Genomic DNA, 25522 nt, shown 5'->3' with positions numbered 1-25522 from the left:
CCCAAAGAAAATTGTTATCTGGGATTGCATGCTATTTTTAGCATAAAAAAACTTGTCCAAACAATAATACAGGTTGTCCTGCGCATGCCAAAGAAGAACACCCCAAGCCACCAATATCCTAATCTAATACAACTCTTGCCGTTTTTAGAGTATCCAAACCTTAATAGGACACTACCCACACTGAAAAAGGACGCCTGACTGCAGCTGACGTCATCTTTGAAAAATGTTGAACTCCACTAAATGATCCTGTGCTATGGGATGACTTGTACAGCTAAAACCTTTTGCTCCAAGATTTGTTACAGACTCTGAACAAAGTCGCAGACCTAAGAAACATCCTGGACGCATGTCTCACTTCCTCCGCTGGCCTCTCATGGTTGGGAGAAGGGTGATAGTGAAAGACACAGCTTATCGAAAGGGGCACTGCAACCCTTTAATCTCCAACTTCACTGTGTCCTTTGGGAGAGCTGCTATGCATTTTGGAAGTCTTGTGTACACTGCAAAAAATGAATTCTAACCAAGTGTTATTGATCTTATATTAAGATTAAAAAATCTATTTGGTATTGTTTTTAGTATGGAAAGACTTACCTAGCGCCCTTGTAATCTGTACCAGGCATTAGAATGCGCTTGCTAAGCCACTAAATTATGCGTGTGCTTACTCTGCGCTACACTGAAAACTTAATTTAGTGTCTCTCCCTTTCAAAAGTTTAAACAGAAGTAGATTTCATAAGGCGAGATCCAAGGTCTAGCAAGAACCAAGGAGCAGGACCGGAGCACACAATGCTTTAAGTGATTAATATTAGCCTAGTGCAAACCGACTAAAGTTTCGACGCCCATGCGACTTCTTCAGAGTCAAAAAAGTAGATTTCATGTTTGTGGGTTGATGAAGTGTGGACTAACTGCTCAATTGCGTCCGAGAAACTGCTCACCACGTTAGCTAAAATGACATCTCGACATGACGAGTATAGCCTTGGAATTGTAGGCTAAGTAGGGTAGGCTACACAAATTTGGGGGTTCAGGGGTTTCTCCCCCAGGGATTTTTTTTTTCTTTCAATTTTGGCAGCTAATTGGACGTTTTTTCATGCAATTTTGACAGAAACTTTAAGCTGAAGACAGGCAAGTTGCCCGTTTGGCTCATCCAAACCACACACTGCATGCGTGAAACAAACACTATGGAACTTGGACAACACAATAAATGAGGATACCCAAAAATATAATTTGATAAGAAGTTTAATTGACAGAAATTAATTTTGTGTAATGTATCATCTACAAACTACAACAGTCTTTCTAAGCAGCCCATTGGTGGTTCTTAAAGCTGCTGTAACCTACTGGTGGTGCTACATAGCAATATGGTGCATACAATTGATTTAGAATGTTGGGGGGGGAGGTGGTTAAAGTCTGTAATGTTGGTATGTTTAAAAAATACGTTCATAGCAAAATGGATGCATGCGATTCATTTACATTAATGAATCACAGAGTAATTAATTAATCATTTGACAGCCCTAATTTAAATACAATGCACGAACAAAACAGGCATTAACTTTTTTTCAAGTTTGCATGGTAGTTAATGATAATTCCAGCAAGATCTTTTCTTTGTCTATCTACTAATTTATTGTCGCTAAGGCAACCATGCTAGTGGAAAGGATTCCCAATAGTGAGTGTCCAGACTCTATTCACAAAGTTAATGAGTTTGGTTTTTAACCAGGTTATCTTTGTCCTGCACCTATAGCTTAAAGCTGCAGTTGACAAGTCTGACAGATTGAGGGGACTTAGCCAAAATGTTGAATGTTTACAACTCTCATGCCCCTCCCCCACTACCACCGAGCACCCTCACATTTTTCTTTTTTGCATGGCCAATTTTCCATCAAGGATTCCCGAGACACTGAAAGACCGGGGTACACGAAACTTAGTGAGCATATAGCCCCACATGGATAGCATGGAACCATCGTTTTTCATTTTGATCTGTAGCCCCCGCGCTGGACTGGACCCCCTTAAAGGAAGGTAGGGCAGACACAGTTTTCTGTGAATATCTCGAGAACCGTAGGGTTTAGGAGGACCACCTTTTTTTGTATGTTGATCTTAAGGGGCCATGTCAACCCATTCCTTTGACTCTGAGGAAGATGCAGTGCGTCGAAACGTCAGTCGATTGTGCACCACAATAAAAAAGTTAAAACGTTTTCTGAGTGCTCCAGTCATCCCTGGGTTTTGTCTCTGAAGTGGCCCAGCCAGTCTCTCCATTCCATAACCACTCATTTCATGTATAGCGCCACCTAGTTAAAAACAAAAAAGTAAAAATGAGGTGTTGTAATCGCAGGTATCTGTGACCTAACATGGTCAAAACAGCACGAAATTGGAAGTGTAGGATCATTATGACACCCTCTGAATGCACACTAAGTTTCGTGGAATTCCGTTCATGGGGGGCAGGGCGACATATCAGACGCTTTCAGTAACAGTGCGGACAATTTGGTTTTGTTTTAAATTATCCAGTAGCCTAACCTTAATTTAAACATAGACGTGTGTTTGGTAGGTCTAACAAAAAAAAAAAAACACAATAACAGGTGACATGCCCCATCAGTGGCGATTCTAGACATTTTGCACTAGTGAGGCACTGATTAATACAAGGGTGGCATGAGGCAAAACATCCAGATAAACAGAAACAGGCTCAAGATGTGAAATTAGCACAAATACATTAGGGAAACCAGATGCAAACACCATGCTCATAAATTGAAGGACAAAAAAACACAAATACCTTACTCTCACATAAAATGTCTTTGTACTCGAATAAAATGTAATACAAACATATTAAAGTTAATTATCAAAGTTGTCTGTCACTGGTAGGGTTGCAAAATTCCGGGAATTTTCAAAGTTGGAAACTTTCCATGGGAATTAACGGGAATATATGGGAATTAACAGGAATAAACGGGAATTAATGGGAATAAACTGGGAATTTTTAATATGGCAAGTTAGTCTATAACAGGGAACTTAAATGTAGTGGACAAAACCCCATCTTGCAGTATAATATTAGTTAAAACAACCTGATTTAATGCAATTTCAGTCAAATTTCTACCCTGCACATATGTCAATCACATGCACACAGCAATCGGCATAAGCTGCTAGACATAAAGGAAACCTATGGTGCGTTCATATGCATGGGGAAAAAATGTTCCAAACAATCGGATTTTGTTGTTGAGTGGTGTAGTGTATCTTGGGCAGTTCAGTGTTGCTAGTTTAGCACACTAGTAAACCATAGGCAGAGAATGGGATCCCCGCTAGCATGCTAGCTAGCTTTGTATGCTAAGCTAAGCAAAAATCCGAACATACAAATCATATTGCTTATTACGAAACAAAATGTTAATGTTTGTATATGAAACAGTTTGTATGAATTACCCAAAATTCCATGTTCATTTCCGTAAATTCCCATTAATTCCCATAATTTCCTTTAATTCCATGAAAGTTTCCAATTTGGAATATTTCCAAAATTCCCCAGCTTAACTTCCCATGGTAAGTTTCCAGAAATTTACCGGAAATTTTCCGCCCCTTTGCAACCCTAGTCACTGGGCTATGCTGCGCTAAGTCAAGTTTCATCATGGGGACATTAAAATATAATCCATTTTATTCTATTCTATTAAATGAAGATATACAAATATACTCCCCCACAATAACGTATATCTATGGCCATCTATTTTTGTAGCTGTTAAAATATTTTGACCTGCTTTTTTGTCTATTTGTTTATTTTCTTTAAAGTTCTCAAGAAACTTGAGATTGGTATGAAGGAGTGTGTTGTGTATGTGAGCAATTTGATCTTCCTGAATCTCAATATTATGATCACAACAAATCTGGGCAAATTATTAATTACATTTTCACGTGGGGTAACTTGTTGCAGATCTCAAGAGTTCTCAAAAAACTTGAGGTTGGTATGAAGGAGTGTATTGTGTACTGTATGTGAGCAAACATTGTTCACGTTGCACATGGTGCAACTTCTTGCAGGGTAACCACATAACCGGTTCCATGTCTTCCGATTGGATGAGTAATTGAAGTTCTCAAGAAACTTGCTGGCCATTTGGGTGCCCTAAGCAGAAAAAATAAAGTAGTAGTTTGATGCTGTTTAATTACATAATATTGAGCCTTTTTATTTATTTTAGTGTGGCAGCAATACATTTCTGTATTTTGCACTGTCACTTTATTACTGGTTATGTAGACTTACATTGAGTCTACATAACAATCTTTTGCCAGCTCCATTCACATATACTGTGGCTAATCCACAAACTCTAGCATTGTTTGTGCCACATTTATAGCACAATTAACAATGATATGCATAATATCAAGTTGGTATAAACAGCCTCCATTGCTTTGGAAATGGAAGCATGTAATGATGCTAGACATTTTCTGTTTGCAACTAAAAGTGAATTGGGTGTGCCTGTGACATCCAATCGTCGGTCTGGCACACCTGGAACACAAATATTTTCGCCTTTCACGGCTATGCTTGTCTGTTCTTGACATTCTAACCTGCTGTAGTGTCAACAAAAACCAACCATAATAGCTCATCATAACGAGAAAAACATAAATAGCTTACCTAGGACACTCATTAGGCTACATGCATGGTTGAGTGTTTGTTTGTTCACTCTGTAAAGACACCCATCAGGTCCTCAATGTACCCACGGCAGTTAAATAGCTTACTGTCTTTTGAAAGAGAGTTGGCATAAAGTCTTTAAAGACTGGCCCGCCGTCTTGCACAGTAGCCTCACATTGCACCCGTCAAAACGCAGCTTGCGCGCATTATGGACTCGCCTTTGGAGTCTGATCTGACTGTTTGGACAGCAAATTAAGTGTGAAAGTAAGTGCTGGTTACTCCTGTCCCTCACTGATGATCGAGGTTCTTGATGTCTGTCCAAATGATATTTTCCCAAACATTAATAACTTACTTTGGCCAATCGGTTACACAGTCTTTGCTAATCAATAAACAAAGCAGTTCACGTGTTGAATTGACTTATAGGTCTATAAAACCCATCTCTAAAATAGGAGCTGAATTTGTATCCTGCCTTAAAATAGTTTATGGCTTATTTTTTCCTACTTAGATCTTCATTTAAGTTTGGAAATGAATCATGGTGCAGCCTGAAAGTGAATTATTTTTGCGAGTAGCCTAGGCATATCCTATTTTCATGTGCGGTTTTTGATTGATCACGTTAATTTTTAAAGCACAATAGGCACAATTTATATTTTCATGTCATTTGCATCCCAACTGTCACGTCTCTCCTTACTTTCAGTCGGTTCTCACAGGCACACCTTAATTATAATCTCTGGCTATAACGATAACGTTTAAATTAAATGGAGTATCATAACAATAACGTTCAAATTAGATCTGCTGCATAGTGGAGATTGAAAGGACCCAAAAAGTATCATCCTTGCATGTATGCTGTTGCTGCATTTTGACATTGTAACGTTCGGAAGAGTGAAAACAAAAGCAGTTACAGTTAACACTTGACGTAGCAAATGTACTGGCAGATGCAATAGGTAAATAGATATCTTTGCGTGTTAGCACAAGCAGTAACCTGTAGGCCATAGGCCTGTCAAACTCGATTCCTTTTAAGGATCCGGGTTATTCTGAGTCACTCACTAAACTGATCCGGGTTGAATGAGTCACTTGAGTCAATATTGCTAAATCGCAAAGAAATTCAGTCCTACGTTCAAGCAGTGCAGTGGGGTGCTTCATTTCGTTAAGTGCCTTCTCATGTTGGATGTGGATCCTCCATGATTTGAAACCAGGTTTTTGCAGTACTTGCATTTAGCCTTTAGAGTTTTGCTCTCCTGGTCAAAGTGCATCCACACATTGTTCATCTTTTTGGTGCTCATGTTCAGAAACTTTGATCTTATTGACAGAGAGGGTAGCCTATATTATAATAATGAATTATTTGTTGTTGTTTTGTTAACAATAGAAAAGTTTGCCTAGGTCAAATGCTACTCTGCTACAATGTTTATTACCACTACTATATACTAATAGTAGGCTACTAGGAATCTATTCTAATAAGTATTATAGGCTGCTGATACTAGGCAACTAATTATTATTATTAATCATAGTTATACTGTTAGGTAGCCTAATATAATATAATATAATATAATATAATATAATATAATATAATATAATATAATATAAAATAGCCTAATATAATAGCATCAAAACCTCCACCCACCCACGGGAAAGAAAGCAGTTTGAGCCAGACTGTTTATTTATTGTCTTAACCTAGCCTAAGCAATTGACTTTCAATGTAGACATAGAAACAGGAACGTAGAAATGCCCTGCAGTGAATAAATTATTATTATTGTTATTATTATTAGTAGTACTACTACTACTACTATTCTCATTAGGCCTATTATTATTATCACCTTGACGAGTAGAAACTAGGCTACTCGCTCGTCTACAGATCCACTCATGACAATGTAGCCGGCTGATTCGACTGACTCGCACCGACTCGCACTCATAACAACATAACGTAACCGGTCCACCCGGCTGATCCAAATGACCCAGGTAGGCTAGCCTACTCAAGCAACTCCATACAGAGCAGACTCGTACTCAACGTAGCCTAACCGGCTGGCTGATCCGACTAACCCGGATTGCTACTCAGCCGCTCCAATCTGAGTCCCATGGTCTGCGAGTCTGCAATGTTTCCGGCTCTGCGGGAAGTTAACCAGTTATCTCGGACTGCCTGCTCACTCAGTCGCTTGAGTTGATTTGTGGAGTTGTGGTTGCCTACGAAATTGTTACATTTTTGGCAGCTACGATGGCTAGGGCTAGGAGGCTAGCTAATGTTGCAAGAGGTTTGTGTGTGGCGCTGTTTATCGTTTTAGATTGAATTGTAGTAGGACTCAACTGATCCGAGTTAATGATACTAGAGACTCGCGACTCATGGGTTAATTTAAAGACACGGGTGAAAGATCCGAGTGAGTCACGACTCAAACACCTTTAGTAGGCCAGGGATCACCAAATGGCGGACCGCGGTCCGAGTCCGGACCGTGACGTGATCCTATCCGGATCATAATAGATCATAATAGCCTAATTTAGATTTTCACGTAAGATTTCAAAGCTGCGCTAAATGTTTCGTTGGTTAGGATAACAGCATTTACTTCAGGGGCTTTAGGAACCATCATTTCGCTTGCTGCTACTCAGCCAGTGAAATCTGTGAATTCTGATAAAGTCGAGTCAGTGAGTAAAGTAGCCTACTATGGAGAAGAGACTGATAGCCTGAAACGAGCGAGGAGAGGAGACGGGACAAGAAACAATCAGATGGATATCTAAGTTAATGATAAGTAAGTTATTTTCAAATCTTCGATTGCTCAAAGAGGAGAAAGCTAGACAGCGAGAACAGAGCTTTATATAACGATACAGGGGCAATACCACGCAAACTATCACGTCCATATAACGCCAACTAAATATGGATGTGACAGTTTTGCACAGAATTGCCCTGGACCTCTTCTATATATTCTGAGACAGGCGATTTTAAGCGCCAATTTGAAGCACCTCTACTAGACAAAGCCTATATTTTGAGCAAGCATAGGGTAGGCTAGGCCCATTCAACAGTGAACTGAGACCACAGAATATTTTTTACGATTTAAGAAGGCAATATGATTGATCCACCACAATCTAGTTAGGCCTAGGCTACATGCATTCACTGCCCAACAACGTGATATTCCTGGGTTTCCAGGATTTCGGGTCAACATAAAAAAAACTAAACTTGCTGATTAATGGGTTCAAGGAACTAGCTGTGGAATATCCATCCTTGTCTCAGCTCAAATTTTATTTTAAGTTCACGTTAAGATTTTAAAAATAGCCAAGGCTACTCAGTTTTTCTCCCCAATTACTCTTATCTTGCCTTATTTCTCCTCATTTCGAATGTTGCCTTTTAGGCTACTTATTTTATTTCACATTAAACATTAGGCCTAGGCCTACAATCTTCTATTTCTTGAATTTCCCCTTGGGGATCAATAAAGTATCTATCTATCTATCTATCTACAACTAGGCTCCATCCATCCATCCTAATATTATATATACATACATATACATAGCCTAAACACGCACGTTAAACATTATGATGCTCCGGACCTTTGCTTGAGGAAATTTTCCGTAACTGGACCTCGCTGAAGATTAATTGAATACCCCTGCTGTAGGCCAATAAAGACAAGTGTGTTTGCCACTTACATTTCTATTGCCTGACACTTCAAACTGCTGCAAATGCATCAAGAAAGGTCCCGCCTTAGACCATGTTAACCCTTAGAACCCTAAGCTGTTTTTAGGGCATTTTCACTATACCTTTATTCATAAGGATTTATTCTGGTCACTAATACATTTCAAGTATTAGTACTAGCATTGATTTTATTTTGATTTTTAAAGAATTAAAATATAAAAAATTAAAATTCTTATATTTTGACATGTATCTCAACACAGCAAGCTCATAGCTCTATATGCATTTAATGTGTGTGTAGGGCAGACTGTCCTGAATCGGGCAATATAATTGCCATGTTGGAGGGATACTCTGGGGCTGAGCAATTTACAGAAATATGTGGTGTGTGATTTACGGAAATAAATTTTTCATCACTAAAAATATTTAGTGATGAAAAATGACCTTTCTGCGCTCCATATCTGTGACACGAACTGATCTGACCTGACTTGACCCGAGGTTGCGTGTTAGCCTGCGTGCCTATGGTGTATGCACTCATAATGATTCTCAACTTTTTACTGCATATCCATGAACAAAGTAAAGGTAAGTTCAGCTATATGAAGTTATTATTTTGCTGTCACTTCGTCTGTTTTATAACCCAGAAGGATGTACTTGGTATCAAATGATAGGTCTGAGTCTCCTCTTTCATCTGACATGTGTGGCATATCTATCCGATCACGCGAGTAATTCAAACAAGAGTAATGGGTGTGCAGGTGAACGCAGAGAAGTATAGACTGGAAATATGATGCAATTTGATTTAATTTCATGATTTTTTTTATTTTCATACTTGATCGTACAGACAAGTGTGTAGTCTCTTTGGAAAGCCCCACTTCTGCTCTGTCATGCAATAAAGGTTTCATCTCGCTGCGATGAACAGTTCCGGAGCAATGTAACAGAGAAGAAAGGGTGTGTTTTTTGACGCACTTTGCGTCAATCGAGTTCTAAGGGTTAATGGCCAATCGTAGACTAGGATTTGGGGGTTGCACCTGGGGTGGCCAATCGAATCTGAAGGGTGGCCTGTGCCACCCAGAGCCACCCCTCTGGCTCTGCCCCTGTGCCCTATGCCATCTATTGCCCGCATAGAGGAGTATATTGGCCGTTTTCAACACCTTTACCGTGCGTGAGAGAGATGGCTTTCTCCAATGCAACCCACACGCGTTTCACAGGACGCTTTCGGATTTGGCCTTCAATCCAAGGGCGACATATCAGACGCTTTCAGTAAAAGCGCAGACAATTTGCTTTTGTTTTAAATTATCAAGTAACCTTAATTTAAACATGGATGTGTGCTTGTTAGGCTTAACCAAAAAGCACAATAATATGTGACATGCCCATGCCATCTATTGCCCGCATACAGGAGTATATTGGCCGTTTTCAACACCTTTACTGTGCGAGAGAGATCGCTTTCTCCAATGCAACCCACATGCGTTTCACAGGACGCTTTTGGATTTGGCCTTTCAATCCAAGGGCGACATATTGGACGCTTTCAGTAAAAGCGCGGACAATTTGCTTTTGTTTTAAATTATCCAGTAACCTTAATTTAAACATGAATGTGTGCTTGTTAGGCTTAGCCAAAAAACACAATAATATGTGACATGCCCATCTAATGCCACCTTAGAGGAGTTGCCGTTTTCAACACCTGTATCGTGCGAGAGGGACGCTCATGGCCCCCGTACGTGTCCATTATCGCGGCAAAGCCCACCGCGCCGCACATAGCCCATTAATTTCCTATGGAGAGCGCAGTTAACGCGTCCGCTATGCATCTCGGGAAGGCGGCGCGGCGGTGGGTCGAGAGGTTGGGCTCTGCTCTGCTGAGCTTCATGCAAATGAGAGCGGTTAACGCGGTCTACCGGTCCGCCTGCCAGAAATATTTGTTCCGCAAGTTCACCACTGCACCCTATCAAAAAGACCTTGTTTGCGACTTGAACCAAGACAGAAGGTGCTTTGGAGGAACATGTCAGTGATATTTGTAAGTGTTTCAATAAAATAATTCCTTGCATTGGTTAACAGTATTACGTACTGCTTACTTAAGCTTACGTCTTAAGTAAGCTGCCTCCACTTTAGCACGTTAGCAGGCATTGTGTAAATAGATAAAATAAAATGTTACACCTTACACTTTAGCTGACTACACTACGTGGTAATGAGTAAATAATCATTCTTCACATTAGGTTCAAGTATCACAATTAGTGGCCTCCTGCTACAATTCATGTTTTAAACTTTCTCCAATTGTGTTTGTTTATGTTTGCCATGAAATTGCTTAGCTGCAGGCCAGTTTCATATTATTTTAGAATCTTCGTGTAGCCAGTACAATTACATTTCTGTGTCCATAATATTGCATTTCTGTACAAAAGTGCAGTAGAAAGTGCAACGTCCCAGGTAGGCTACTGTATTTTCCTGCATATGAACTGTATCTATTTATTTGTGTATTTATCTATCTATCTATCTATCCACCAGACCATGTTTTTGTAGAAGTCATGGAGTCCACCAGACCATGTTTTTGTAGGCTTCATATAGGCCTACCAACATTAGTCATAATTTCTCACAAACATATGTTTATGGATTGATTTGATCTATCCATCTATCTATCTATCTATCTATGTGTGTGTGTGTGTATGTGTGTTATCCCTCTCTCAGTTCTTCTGTAAAGCATAGATAGATAGAGATAGATAGATAGATACTTTATTGATCCCTAGGGGATCCCCAGCATTGGAGTACCTGAGCTACATTTCTCAAAGTGAACCCTCATACAAAGACCCTACTGAGTACTACGCAGAGGCGCCTGGCGGTACAGCTACAAGGCCAACATCAGCATAGATGAGTCCAGAAACCACGCCCCTTAGGTGAGTTAGAGTCCACCAGACCATGTTTTTGTAGGCCTCATGTAGGCCTACCAACATTAGTCATAACTTAAACCCTAGGAAGCTTTTTGTGGTGTGTGTGTGTGTGTGTGTGTCTATCTATCTGTGTGTGTGAATGTGTGTGTCTGTTTGTGTGTGTGTGTGTGTGTGTGTGTGTATCTGTCAATGTGTGTGTGTGTGTGTGTGTGTGTCTATCTGTGTGTGTGTGTGTGTGTGTGTGTCTATCTGTGTGTGTGTGTGTGTGTGTCTATCTATCTGTGTGTGTCTGTTTGTGTGTGTGTCTGTGTGTGTGTGCGTGTGTGTGTAAGCACTTTCAGATATAACCTCCGGAGTATATGAGGAGGTTTGTCAAACGGAGGTCCTACCCTTCGGATGATTCAGATATGATGCTAACCTGCGGACCTAATACTGACCTTATACGGACGTATGTGTGAACGACATACACGCACATTACAGAATCTCCGTGTGGTTGTCGAGTGAGGGGTGGGGGCTTGTAGAGTTCACAAGATGCGAGATATGACGCAGAATATATGCGGCCGCTGCCTGTCACAGCTGCTTTTTATTTACAAAGTGTAGCCTATGCATTATGTAGGCTAAAGAAGAGAAATGTATTGTGCATAGGCTAATACTTGAAGTAGGCTAGCCATGTAAGTGCACACTTGAAATTGACCTAGCCTACAGTATTTGTATGTGTGCTTCAAATAAGCACATTTATCTGTTTTCAACGTTATGTACCAGAATTAACTATAGAACCCCAAATCTGGTTTGCGTTGGAGAGAGAGAGCATGCACAAACTGTATGGTAGGCTACCAGCCAATTCAGTAGGCTAACTCAAGACTTCAAGATCATACAACGTTTTTAAGCAACAAACAAAATACTAACATCAATAACAGTGAAGTTGTTCATTTTTTCATGGTTTATTTTTTCCAAAAGCATCCTCTCCCCATGTGTCGCATTTATGTAAGGAGCTTGGAACAAAGTTGGGTTTACTTCGTTTTCATTTTCTCTAGGCATATATGCTCAGCAAATATCAGCGAGCTCAGCAGGTCATGAAGGCTATCAATGAACAGAAAACCGTGTTGGCTAACAATTTATTAAATACTCCTGTTATTGTCATCAACGACATCGCTGTAAGCTACTGCCTTTTCAGCACCTTCTGCTTATGATGATTCAGTCTTCTGAATTCGTTTGTCCTTGCCATGCAGTTGTAGGCTAACGTGTCTCTAACGTTCCCTTCAGGTGTTCTATCAAAATGTTGTATGCCCTCATGGACAGTAGCTCAGTGATGTCTGCATCTTTCCAGGTCGGAGATTTTCTGGACAGCATGCCACTCCATCATAACACTGGCTTTTAAGTCAGATCTAACCACATGGACGCACGAAAGAAACGTCACCAACACGCCCTCTCACTAGGTGTGAATTTTAACCGCATGTTCTACTCCTCGTTCAGATCCTCGTCCTCAAATACTAGGGGGGGAGTAGTATAAACAATGGGTAAATTCGGACTTCCATATGACCGGTTATGTCGTTCAGATATACGGCCCCACCGTTTAACATCGGCAGAACCTCCGGTCTTACACGTATGTCTGAAAGCGCTTTGTGTCTATCTCTGTGTGTATGTGTGTGTGTCTATCTATCTGTGTGTGTGTGTATGTATGTGTATCTATCTATCTGTGTGTGTGTGTGTGTGTGTCTGTTTGTGTGTGTGTGTGTATGTCTGTGTGTGTGTGTGTGTCTGTTTGTGTGTGTGTGTGTGTGTGTGTATCTCTGTGTGTGTGAGTGTGTATGTGTGTATCTATCTATCTGTGTGTGTGTGTGTCTACCTATCTGTGTGTGTGTGTGTGTCTATCTATCTGTGTGTGTGTGTTTGTCTACCTATCTGTGTGTGTGTGTGTGTGTCTATCTATCTGTGTGTGTGTGTGTGTGTGTGTGTATGTTTGTCTATCTACCTCTCTGTACGTGTGTGTGTTTGTCTATCTACCTCTCTGTACTGTATGTGTATGTGTGTGAGTGTTTGTGTGTGTGAGTGTCTGTGTATGTGTATCTATCTATATATGTGTGTGTGTGTGTGTGTATGTCTGTGTGTGTATCTATCTATCTGTGTGTGTGTGTGTTACTATCTGTGTGTATGTGTGTGCATGTGTGTGTGAGTATGTGTGTGTGTGTGTGTATCTATCTATCTGTGTGTGTGTGTGTGTCTGTGTATCTGTGTGTGTCTATCTATCTATCTATATATGTGTGTGTGTGTGTGTCTGTATCTATCTATCTGTGTGTGTGTGTGTTACTATCTGTGTGCATGTGTGTGTGAGTATGTGTGTGTGTCTATCTATCTATCTATCTGTGTATGTCTGTGTGTGAGTGTGTGTATCTATCTATCTGTGTGTGTGTTAGAGAGTGTGTCTATCTATCTATCTATCTGTGTGTATGTGTGTGTGTCTATCTATCTATCTATCTATCTGTGTATGTCTGTGTGTGAGTGTGTGTATCTATCTATCTGTGTGTGTGTGTGTATTTATCTATCTCTATCTATCTATCTTTATTATACGGCTCTTCACAATGCTAGTAGAACGCTCCAATGGGATTTCCCAAAGTTCTAGCGGTAAATAAATTCATGTAATTACCGCTGCAAACATATAATTACCGCTGTCAATGGCTTCTGATACGTCTTTCATATCACTACGCAAGGACTGGAACTTCATTCAAACGTAAAAGCAGACGGTTGATCAGCTGTGTTCTAAAGAATGTTTGATTCAAGTTCAGCAGCGTGTGTTGCGAACTATTTGCTGAACGAGTTGCTGTTTTTCTCTCCACCAAGGGATATAGGTGTGCAATGTAAAATTGTATTTAAAAAGAAAAGAAAGGTGTGTTGATATTTTATTTAGGGAAGGTCTTGTATGTTCCAGTCATATCTTAAATTCAGCCATCTTCTTCTACTTTTTCACAGGTATTTGCTCCTGATGTCCTGACCAGCAGAACATGTACAGAAAGAAGTGTTCCACTACCAGTTTCCGCTCATCTGTGGTTCTCCTGACATGTTGGGAGAGCAGGGATTTCAATTTTGACTGCTCTTCAATTAACATAATCATCCTCAACATCCTCACATCTTGCGCATCCTCACATTCTGCACATCCTGTGGTTCACTGCAACGCGTAGTTACATCAGTACAACGGATCATTGGCGCATGAACTTGCCACATTGAAAGTTTACTGTGCCACACTGAGTAACATCTCATATTAATAGCTTGAATTTCCCCTTGGGGATCAATAAAGTATCTATCTATCTATTAGCACTATTTTGTAATTGTACCACACTGCAAAATTGCTGATACTCTACTATTCAATGATTATTTTACCACACCAATGGTGTTCGATGAAATATACATCATGCACTCCGCGTGCAGACAGCAGTTGCAGGAATATGCTATCTTGAGCAATATTGTTATTTCTGCACTTAAACTTAACATTCCAGAATCACATCCAAAACTTTTCCACGTTGAGTGACTACCATGGTTTTTCCACTTAAAAATTAGTTTCTTTAAATGATACTGAAAATTGTAACTAGATACTTGGAGAGTTTATTATATTTATTGACTCACGATATTGTGTTATGATTCATTTTTATGAATGGGGCTTGAGTACTTCTTTTTATTTCCTTTCCCATGTATCAGTGTACAATGCACAATAAAGCATATTTAAAGAAGTCTCACTGATTTCTTTCAGTTGTGTTCTATGTTCTGACCACTGACTGACAGCACCCTGTTTATAACTAATAAAGGTTGAGGTTAAATTATCCTCAGGTAAGTCTATTTTCATTCCATGTAAAATATTGTGCTGGTGTTATGAAATATTGGCCTGACTTATTGGCGGCACCTGTGAGCATAGGCCCTAGTACTGTAAGTACAGCTACAGTCAGTAAGTGTCTGTTCCAAGAATCAGCATGTCGCATTTGACGGATCTGGATAGGGCCCTTGCGATGGCAACTTCAAACTGGAGTTTCACAAAACCAAGTTGCGGCATTATTTGGAGTGAGGCCTAGTACCATCTCCAAACTGAAGGCCAAATCTGTCTTCTACAGTTTTTCAGTCAAGGTTTACAGGACAATATGGCTGACAGCTCTCTTCCCAGACAATCGGGAACAGTCTGCACACAGCCAATCTCCGGTCTCATTGCCATGACTGCCCTTCACCGTCAGGCCCATTTGCACTCAGACCTCTCAAGTCTCACGCATTGAGCGTGAGACACACGCATTTCAATGACTTCACACGCTCACACGCGGCATTTCTCACTCCGAGAAATTATTAACTTTACCGCACAGAAATTTCTAAGGGCTATATTTTACAAACGTGTCACACAACGTTGCTGTCTGTGCGCTCATTCAGCTCAGAGAGCTGCTGTTCAGTTACTAACCTATCGGCCAATCAGAAAATAGGATTTCTCAACCAATCAGGAAATAGTTTTGTTTTGATGTGGGTCCGCAACGTGGAGACTGCTGGTCCGCGGAGTCGTGGAGTGAAATTAGGCCCGGTGCTTCGTCTGATAATTTTCTGCGCAGTTGATCAAGATACCGCGGACCGACAAAAAAAGAAAACAAACGTTTCTGCTATCGATGTCATTGGAGCCATACAATAAAGTGGTGGTATGCGCGTTCATTCAATGCAGGCGCCTGCGCGAGAGAAACCGAAACTAATCGATAACGTTTGGTATCAAAGCTCCGCTTCAACCTGTTATTGAATGCTGAATGCTATTTAATTGTTTAACGACACTTGACAACAACGTTAATTTTTGGAACTTCCATAGAAACAGAGCAGAGACTGTATAATACACTGTAGCACTGAGTATTGTATAGTCAAATTTGAATATAACGTGACCAAAAGCTATTGTAGCCTTCTTTCTATCTGTTAAAGATCAACAGATCAGTGATTTACGCCTATCTGCTCGCCAAAAAAGCTGGTATTGTGTTTCCTGAATCCTTCCAGGCATTCAAATTAAACTTCATTAAAAAACATGTATTTTTTTTCTCCATTTCCTACCCATGTATGATGCTTGCATGAGGGAAACATCCCAAAACAATAGCACCCATATAATTGTTGCTGTTTTGAGAAGTATTTCTTTTCTTATGCAAGCATCATGCAGCAAAAGCAATGAAACTAATTATACTGTATCTTACATTAGTAAAGCAGTCCTCTGATGTGCATGTCACAAAACATTTAAGTGAAAGTGCATGTATAACAATATAGGCATAATAATGATTGTGATAATGATAATGACAATTTGATTTGGAGGGAGTGGGGTTGGGTACGTGTAGATGAGCCCTATGACACCAAAGTCTGCCATGACTGGGCCTCAGGTCAAAGAAGTTTGAGAAAGGCTGGTCTACATAACCTGCATCAGATTGAGGTTTGCAGTGATGCAACCTCAATCTGAAGGCCTGAAGGCACAGGTTGAGGACCCAGTCAGTTACGTCACAATATGCACATTTGTTTAAATTCATACCTACGTAATCACCATGACCAAAATTGTACTTTTTTTTTACTTTGAATCTTGAAAAAAATTTAAAATATTGACCTAACTACCGACCCATTTTTTTTTTTTTTTTTTGGCTGTTACTGCAAACAAGAATATTTTTAAGGATGGCCTCATGACTGTGAAAATGGCTGACATTGAACCACAGTGCTTTAAATGGGAGCCCCCAGTATCAGTCATCAAGGCATCAAAATCTGCCACAAACACTTACAACACCACTCATAAACACACACACGGACAGAACCACCACTGTTCAAAAGACCATTTTGGGGCTAAATGTGCTTTTTCTCATTTGGTTGTTTTCTGTTTGTTTAGAGCAGAATGAGCCACTGCTGTTCAAAGGGCCCATTTGGGTGAAATTATTATTATAATATAATGTTATTATTATTTACTATAGGGTTCTAGAATAAATAAAACAGTGTGTTTGAAATAATGGAATTTGTGCTCTCTCATGAAGCTGGGTCGATGGGTTATGGGGAGGGTGGGTCTGTTGATCGGGGGGGAGGGGGCGTGGTGCCACGAGTAGTTCAAGCAGACGTAGCATTTTCATGTACTTCGATCAGGGGGGAGGGGGCGTGGCACTGTGCCAATGACACGCCCCCTCCCTCCTGAGAAACAAAGTCTCACTCCTTGCAAACTTCAAAACTTGAGAGCCCTGTTTGCACTGGTGTCAGCAACATGTGCACTGGAACCTGAACATGTGAAGGAATGTTATGTTCAGTGATGTTTTCAGATTCTGGACTCATGGGATGGGATGCCATCCCACAGAAGTGTGTGATCAGGCTGGTGATCAGCTTGAGGAGAAGGTGCCAGGCTGTTGTGGCTGTGTGTTTTTTCCACATGCTACTGAGGCTTCTGTTTGTGAAATGAATTGTTAAATTGCCAATATGTCTTGTTTCTTTGTTTCAACGTCAATCATCCAATACACCAAACAAGTCAATGGCAGAATGCGCTGTTTGGCATTGGCAGAGAAGATTAGGCAAACGTTTCATGGGTGCAACCTACATACTCAGCTCTACTGCACATCCCACAAGTGCATGTTCATTACAAATGGGACACCCTTTGAAAGGGAACTAAACAGGCTTTCCAACGGTATAAGATGTATTGCCAAAAAAAAAGAATGGTTGCCACAGAGAAATTATCTACCAAACACAAATGTCCTTACTTTTTGTGCTAGATTTTATTTGTAGTTCTCTACAACCTCTACCTCTGCACCTAAGATTGAGATGGCATCCAACTCAAGCCTGGCCTTCCTAACGACCACCATGCATCATTTCCCATTCATTAATCTGCCAGACACTTTTAAACAACATTTAATCTACAGAGCTACAGCAGTAGAATAACATTTAAGCAGTGCAGAGGAGACCTTAACTAGGAATTACCACTGCATCTGTCAGTACTAGTACTAGAGGATAGGAGTGCCTACATTTTAAGTACTAGTCAAAGTATAGACCCTTTCAACAATAAAAACAAAAACAATGCTTGAACATTCTATTTAGTTCCCAATCTACTTCCTCTGCATTAAGATAACATATGGAATGTTAAAACGGAAGCCTTGTGGGGCCAACTATGATGCTGATAATGGAACTCTCTTGAAAGGGTCTATAGTAGAAGGAGACGTGGTAGAAGTGGAGGGAAGAGTAGCCTATGGTAAGTGCATAGCCACATACAAGACAAGGTGGTTGCTCCTGCACCATGTCACAAAGCGGTCCACCAGTTGCCTGTACTCCATCTCCTCACCATCACAGACACACCCCACAATTGCAGAATCATCTGAGAACCTCTGCAGGTGACATGACTCAGAGTTGTACTAGAAATCTAAGGTGTACAGTGTGAAGTAGAAAGGAGACAGCATACTCCCCTTTAGTGCTCCTACGCCACTGACCACTTGCCCAGACACACCCTTTCAGTTGCACAACCTGGGGTTTATCAGTTATGTACTCAAAACTACATGAGGTTGTGGAGGTGTCTACCTGAATCTTCTCATGTAGCAGCATAGGCTGTATGGTGTTAAAACCACTTGAGAAATCAATGAACATGATCCTCACAGTGCTACTAGTCCTGCCCAGGTGAGAGTGTGTTCTGTGGAGCAGGTAGATTATGGCATCCTCAACATCCACCTCTGGGCAGTATGTGAACTGTAATGGGTCCAAGTAGCTGGTCATATATGATCTCAAGAGGGCCAAGACCAATCTGTGCAATGTTAAGACAACCGGTTTAAAGTCATTGAGGGCAGATGGGGAAAGTATTTCTCGGGACAAGAACAAGGCAAGATGTCCCCTACAGCATAGGCACCCTCCCCTGGCTAAGGCTGAGGTTACAAAGGTGCTGTAGAATACTGCAGAGCTTCACCTGGCTCCTGGATACAGACAAACAGGTGGGAGGGACATAATGCAGGCTCTGCATTTCCTGACTAGGGATTGTCCATGATGGGAGGGGGCAGTGATCTATAACCACAACCACAGAGGTGGCTTGCAACACATGAAATATGTCATATGATATCTATCCCCCATGAGTTTGTTACCATCCCCTGTATCAAAATAACAAAATTTAATTTCATAAAAAACCTTGTGTGACTCATCAAGGCCTGTTTGGCCAATTTGGGTGTCTGAATGGTAGTTTCTAAGGATGTCTGGTGCATCACACTTGCCACAGCAGGTGATGTCAGTAAAATTATTTGCCACAGGTGAGCCCAGCAGTGAAATTGCTTTATTTCAGCACAACATATATTTATGTATCAAGGTCAATTAAAAGGTGTGATTTCTTTAACCAGGGGATTCTTCCATACAGATAAAACACAGCAAAGGTGTTCAGCTTCACGAATACATTCAGCACTACACAAAACTAACACATGGTAGCATGAGCAAAGGTACCAAAAAAACAAAAAGATACATAGGAACAGGCGTGCTCAACTCCAAAAAATAAAAGACATCTTTGGGTGTGAGTTCAAAGAAAGACATGAAAAAATTTTTTTTAAAGCCATGTCTACAAACGGACACGTTTCGGCTCTAGGCCATCATCAGCGTATCGGCCCCAGCATGGCCTAGGGCCCATACGCGTCTGTTGTAGACATGCTCCATTAAATATTTTTGCAAGAGCTAATGCATACGAGTGTGGTTTTCAACTTTAACCAAATCATTTCACATGGCATAAGAAATGATTGCAAGTATTGCATATTAATCTAGCTTTGCATTGGATGGATACACAAGACAATGACACCATACTGTATGTCCAATATTAGTGGATGGAGTCCTTCCTATCTTTGTGTCCCTTAAGATAAGTATGTATTGATCAGTGTGTGCCTTCCTTGGAATAAGCCATAATCTATTGTGTTATTTACAAAAAAACAGGTTATCATGACAAAAAAATTTAGATCCACTGGCCAGCAGCACCTGTTGCAGCTTAATACCATGGTTACTGATTATATAACATTATGTGGAGATAATCAGGGTGTACTGCGGGAGGTGTGTATTGTTTGGTCTTTGGCTAAAAAACATGAAGTATGACCTATGTCCCACCTTTCTCCACCATTCTCCTTTGTAGTACAGTATGTACTGTAACCAGCCAATCAACAAACTAGCTCATAGCATAATAATGCATGCCGTGAGATCCGTAAAGGCCCTACTTCACAGAACGCATTCTGCCAACAAAATGATTGCCCTATCAAAGAACCTATGCTACATACTCAAGCTACAAGACATGCTCATCCACACTATGTAATGTTAATGCTGGGCTGGACTGTAACTCACCTGTGATGTGCTGGACACTACAGTAACTCACCAATTCTGGGGTGGATTCTAACTCACCTATGGTGTGGTTGACCCTATACTCATCTATGGTGGAGTGGAATCTAACTATTCTATGCTGGGGTGAATTCTGTAATCACCTATGTTTGGTTTGACCGTGCAACTTCTTCCAAGCCTCTGCATAGTAGTGTCTCTGCACAAGTGTTCACTTCCAGAAATGTAGCTCAAGTACTCCAGTACTTTACAGCAATACTGGAGGAGGGATAAAACACACACAAAACCACATCACCAACCAAGCAGCCTTCCTAGGGTTTAAATCAGTGTTTCTCAAACTTTTTCGACCAAGGACCACTTAACCAATAAAAAAAAACCTCACGGACCACCTAGCTAAAAGAAAGAGTAAACCTACTTCAACAGTATTACACAATAGGCCTACTCACTGAACCACCTTGCTTATTGTATTTGCACCTTGCAGAACTGTTTGGATTTACATACAAGTTGGTTCAATATTGCAAACAACTCATCTATATTATATTTTACCACGTCTGCTCGCGGACCACTTGGGATAGCTTGCGGACCACCAGTGGTCCCCGGACCACACTTTGAGAAACACTGGTTTAAATTAAGAGGAAGAGAACTGTGATGTAGGCCTACAAAAACAACATGGTAGAATTTTCATGTCAGTTTTCAAGTTGTAAAAATGTAACAGATTAGCCAACAAGTCAAGCAATATACTGTGCTGCTAATGTGAAAATATGAGGCCGTACAAAACAGTAAAGAATGTAAGCTGCTTACCAAGGGCCAATGACGGAATATAGACCAAACAAAGTTTTGGGATTAGGACAGGAAATTGGGGGTAGGAGGACCGTCTGACCTTACAGCATGTTTCTGAAAATAATAAATGCTCAGTTGAAATCAGTTCATAAAAATATATCTGTTTTTGAGTAGTTATGCCTCTAAATGTAAAACCACGTAAGATGCCAGCTGTCATTTTTCAATTTGCCTAAAAAAATGGGTAAACATTATATTACAAAAATTAACTCCATTACCTCAAGTGTCAGCATTGTAGTTTTGGAAAAATATTTGCAGTTCATATGCAGGATACAGTACCTGCGACATGGAAATACTGCATTGCACTATGTGTTAGACTACTGCACGAGTGCTCACTTTCAAAGATGCAGCTCAAGTACTCCAGCACTGTAATGCAGACACACACACACACACACACACACACAGATAGATAGACACACACACACACACACAGATAGATAGACATACACACACAAGCACACACACACACACACACAGATAGATAGACACACACACGCACACACACAGACACACACACACACACAAACAGACACACACACACAGATAGATAGACACACACACAGATAGACACACACACAGAGATAGACACACACACACATAGATACTGTAGGTAGGTAGATAGATAGATCAAAACCATCCATAAACATATCTGTTTGTGAGAAGTTATGACTAATGTTGGTAGGCCTACAGAAACATGGTCTGGTGGACTCTAAAACGTCCCACATACTCGCCACTCCCGACTGGTAGCGCGACAATGTGACGTCAGAGCGGAACGCTCTAGAATCTTTGGTTGCAATATTCTCCTGAATTGGCATTGGCCTCAATGGCAGTAAAAACTACCCTCTCTGATGATACTTCTGACTTCGGTTGCTGCTATTCACAACTACCATCATTACCATCTAGTTTCCAAGGTGTGTGCAGCTAGATAGATAGATAGATAGATAGATAGATAGATAGATAGATAGATACTTTATTCATCCCGAGGGAAATTTTAGCAAGTAAGCTAGCTGGCTGGTGCTGAGAAATGAGTTTGTGTAATTTCCTGAGGTGGAAAGAGATTTTTTTTCAGGTCTTAGATATCCTTTGGTTTAAAATAAATATCTATGTTACCTTTTGCTGGATTATTGGCATGTCCCTGGGTTTCATCTTAATTTCCTCTGGTAGCTTCATTAACTTATCCAGCAGACTATTTAAAAATCACAAACTCTTGCTGTTAACCTAGCCAGGTTAATTTCCCTCTCTCTTCAAACTGACTATTCAAACATGTTTATTTAAGATGTGGGCTAGGCTATATGAAATGCCTGAATGTGGTTGATGTCTCTATAGAGGCATGCATGCTCCCTGATCTTGGCTTCAAGCTCATCCTGCTTGTCGCGCGCATCTGAAAAAAGATCTCCGGTGCACGACCTGCTGCGCGAGGCTGAAATTTCTTGTGCGACAGAGGAAATGACGCAATTTTGACGTCACACTGTCACGCTACCGGTCGGGTGCGGCGAGTATTTAGAATGCTTAACTCACCTAAGGGGCGTGGATTCTGGACTCATCTATGCTGAGGTTGGCCTTGTAGCTGTACTGCCAGGCACCTCTGCGTAGTACTCAGTAGGGTCTTTGTATGAGGGTTCACTTTGAGAAATGTAGCTCAGGTACTCCAGGGATAACACACACACACACACACACACACACACATAGATAGATAGATAGATAGACAGATAGATAGATAAAATCCATCCATAAACATATCTGTTTGTGAGAAGTTATGACTAATGTAAACTATGTGAGATGATAGATTTTTCAGTTTGTCTAAAACATTAGGTAAACATTCAAATACAAAATATAACTCCATTATTTACAGTTCATATGCAGGAAAATACAGTAGCCTACCTGGGACGTTGCACTTTCTACTGCACTTTCGTACAGAAATGCAATATTATGGACACAGAAATGTAATTGTACTGGCTACACGAAGACCCTAAAATAATATGAAACTGGCCTGCAGCTAAGCAATTTCATGGCAAACATAACACACAATTGGAGAAAGTTTAAAACATGAATTGTAGCAGGAGGCCACTAATTGTGATACTTGAACCTAATGTGAAGAATGATTATTTACTCATTACCACGTAGTGTAGTCAGCTAAAGTGTAAGGTGTAACATTTTATTTTATCTAATTACACAATGCCTGCTAACGTGCTAAAGTGGAGGTAGCTTACTTAAGACGTAAGCTAAGTAAGCAGTACGTAATACTGTTAACCAATGCAAGGAATTATTTTATTGAAACACTTACAAATATCACTGACATGTTCCTCCAAAGCACCTTCTGTCTTGGTTCAAGTCGCAAACAAGGTCTTTTTGATAGGGTGCAGTGGCCAACTTGCGGAACAAATATTTCTGGCAGGCGGACCGGTAGACCGCGTTAACCGCTCTCATTTGCATGAAGCTCAGCAGAGCAGAGCCCAACCTCTCGACGCACCGCCGCGCCGCCTTCCCGAGATGCATAGCGGACGCGTTAACTGCGCTCTCCATAGGAAATTAATGGGCTATGTGCGGCGCGGTGGGCTTTGCCGCGATAATGGACACGTACCGAACGCGTCATGTGAAACGGGGGCCATGAGCGTCCCTCTCGCACGATACAGGTGTTGAATTATTGTGTTTTTTGGCTAAGCCTAAAAAGCACACATTCATGTTTAAATTAAGGTTACTGGGTAATTTAAAACAAAAGCAAATTGTCCGCGCTTTTACTGAAAGCGTCCAATATGTCGCCCTTGGATTGAAAGGCCAAATCCGAAAGAGTCCTGTGAAACGCATGTGGGTTGCATTGGAGAAAGCCATCTCTCTCGCACGGTAAAGGTGTTGAAAACGGCCAATATTCACCCCTTGCAAGTGACGTCACGTTTTGTTCGCGCCACAGCAAAATAGCCTAGTGGACGGCAAGAACACGAATCAAATCAATGGGTTGTAAATGGGACATATCGCACAGCTAGGAGATTATAGTGAGATTTAACCGTAGTAACGCCCTTCCACGACTGTTGGCTTATTGTTTGGAATACAACAACATCCCATGTTCTTGCATAGATATATTTTGGTTTGTTTTCTTTGTGTTTCGGGAGTATTTCAACCACAATTGCATGCTTATCTCCTCAGTGTATGAAGCACAGCAGCGGTTGCTATAGCAACCATAGACTCTGAACAGGACGGCAGATAGCACTTAGGCAAAGTCTTTGGCAAGATCTGAATGTAAACAGATAATACCGTTCAAGTTTTTTTTTAATTTCCTATTTCTTTCAATTCTTTAACTTAAGACATGTAAGAAGTAACTTTATTCGCTGGGCAACGTACAAACTGATGAGTTACATTAGCCCTAGCACTATGAGCTACGATAAACGTTAGCTAGAATAGCTAGACGCTAGCTTCTAAGTGTGGCAGCTAGTTATTATTTCATGTTCTGATATGACATTCTTAACGTTTTGACTATGTTACAACTGATAAAAGCAAGACAAATAAAGTAACCAAATCGCTTTGCAATATTTTAGTCCAGAAATACTTATGGGTGTTCATTTACCATAATGTCAATTACAGTAGCCTAACGTAACGTTATCTCCCCTTGCTGTTACCACCAGTTTTAATAACTTTACATTTGCGATCATGACCCATTTCATCTAACAACACCACTGGCATCTTCTTTGACTATCAGACCCCAAACAGCAATACATTGAACTACAAAGATGTTATAGTAATGGTGTTCAGTTCATCATAATCTTTATGACACAATGTAATTTGCCGTCCGTCTCCCATCTTTTTGCCGTCCAGCATGGAGCCGTCACGTGACTTAAGTCACGTGTCTGCAAGGGGTGATGGCATGGGCATGTCACATATTACTGTGCTTTTTGACTAAGCCTAACAAGCACACATCCATGTTTAAATTAAGGTTACTGGATAATTTAAAACAAAAGCAAGTTGTCCGCGCTTTTACTGAAAGCGTCTGATATGTCGCCCTTGGATTGAAAGGCCAAATCCGAAAGCGTCCTGTGAAAAGCATTTGGGTTGCATTGGAGAAAGCCATCTCTCTCGCACGGTAAAGGTGTTGAAAAGGGCCAATATACTCCTCTATGCGGGCAATAGATGGCATGGGGCATGTCACCTGTTATTGTGTTTTTTTTTTGTTAGACCTACCAAACACACGTCCATGTTTAAATTAAGGTTAGGCTACTGGATAATTGGTAAACTGGTTACGTTGTTATGAGTGCGAGTCAGCCGAATCAGCCGGCTACGTTGTCATGAGTGGATCTGTAGACGAGCGAGTAACTCCTCGTCAAGGTGAAAAGCAAATCCACAACAAAAGCCATTCTTTCACTTCTGAAATAG

General features: G+C 40.7%; 1 long non-coding RNA gene across 2 annotated transcripts in view; it reads right to left on the bottom strand.

Annotated features, from left to right (window-relative positions):
* Window positions 1–24071, bottom strand: part of LOC121721487 — a 31735-nt gene extending 7664 nt beyond the window's left edge. The window contains exons 1-5 of one of the 2 annotated variants that reach the window (XR_006034847.1): window positions 23445–24071; window positions 22679–22806; window positions 21379–21526; window positions 21125–21217; window positions 20470–20581 (exon numbers count right to left, since the gene is read on the bottom strand). This is a non-coding gene — a long non-coding RNA (uncharacterized LOC121721487). Of the gene's footprint in view, window positions 1–19270; window positions 20582–21124; window positions 21218–21378; window positions 21527–22678 lie in introns of those variants that run through there. The other variant, XR_006034846.1, reaches the window with a different exon arrangement.
* Between the last annotated feature and the right edge of the window lie 1451 nt (window positions 24072–25522).

The sequence above is a fragment of the Alosa sapidissima genome, chromosome 10, assembly GCF_018492685.1.
Source record: "Alosa sapidissima isolate fAloSap1 chromosome 10, fAloSap1.pri, whole genome shotgun sequence".
Classification (NCBI taxonomy): domain Eukaryota; kingdom Metazoa; phylum Chordata; class Actinopteri; order Clupeiformes; family Clupeidae; genus Alosa; species Alosa sapidissima.
Note: the sequence above shows the minus strand (reverse complement) of the source record. Positions and strands in the feature narration are given on the sequence as shown.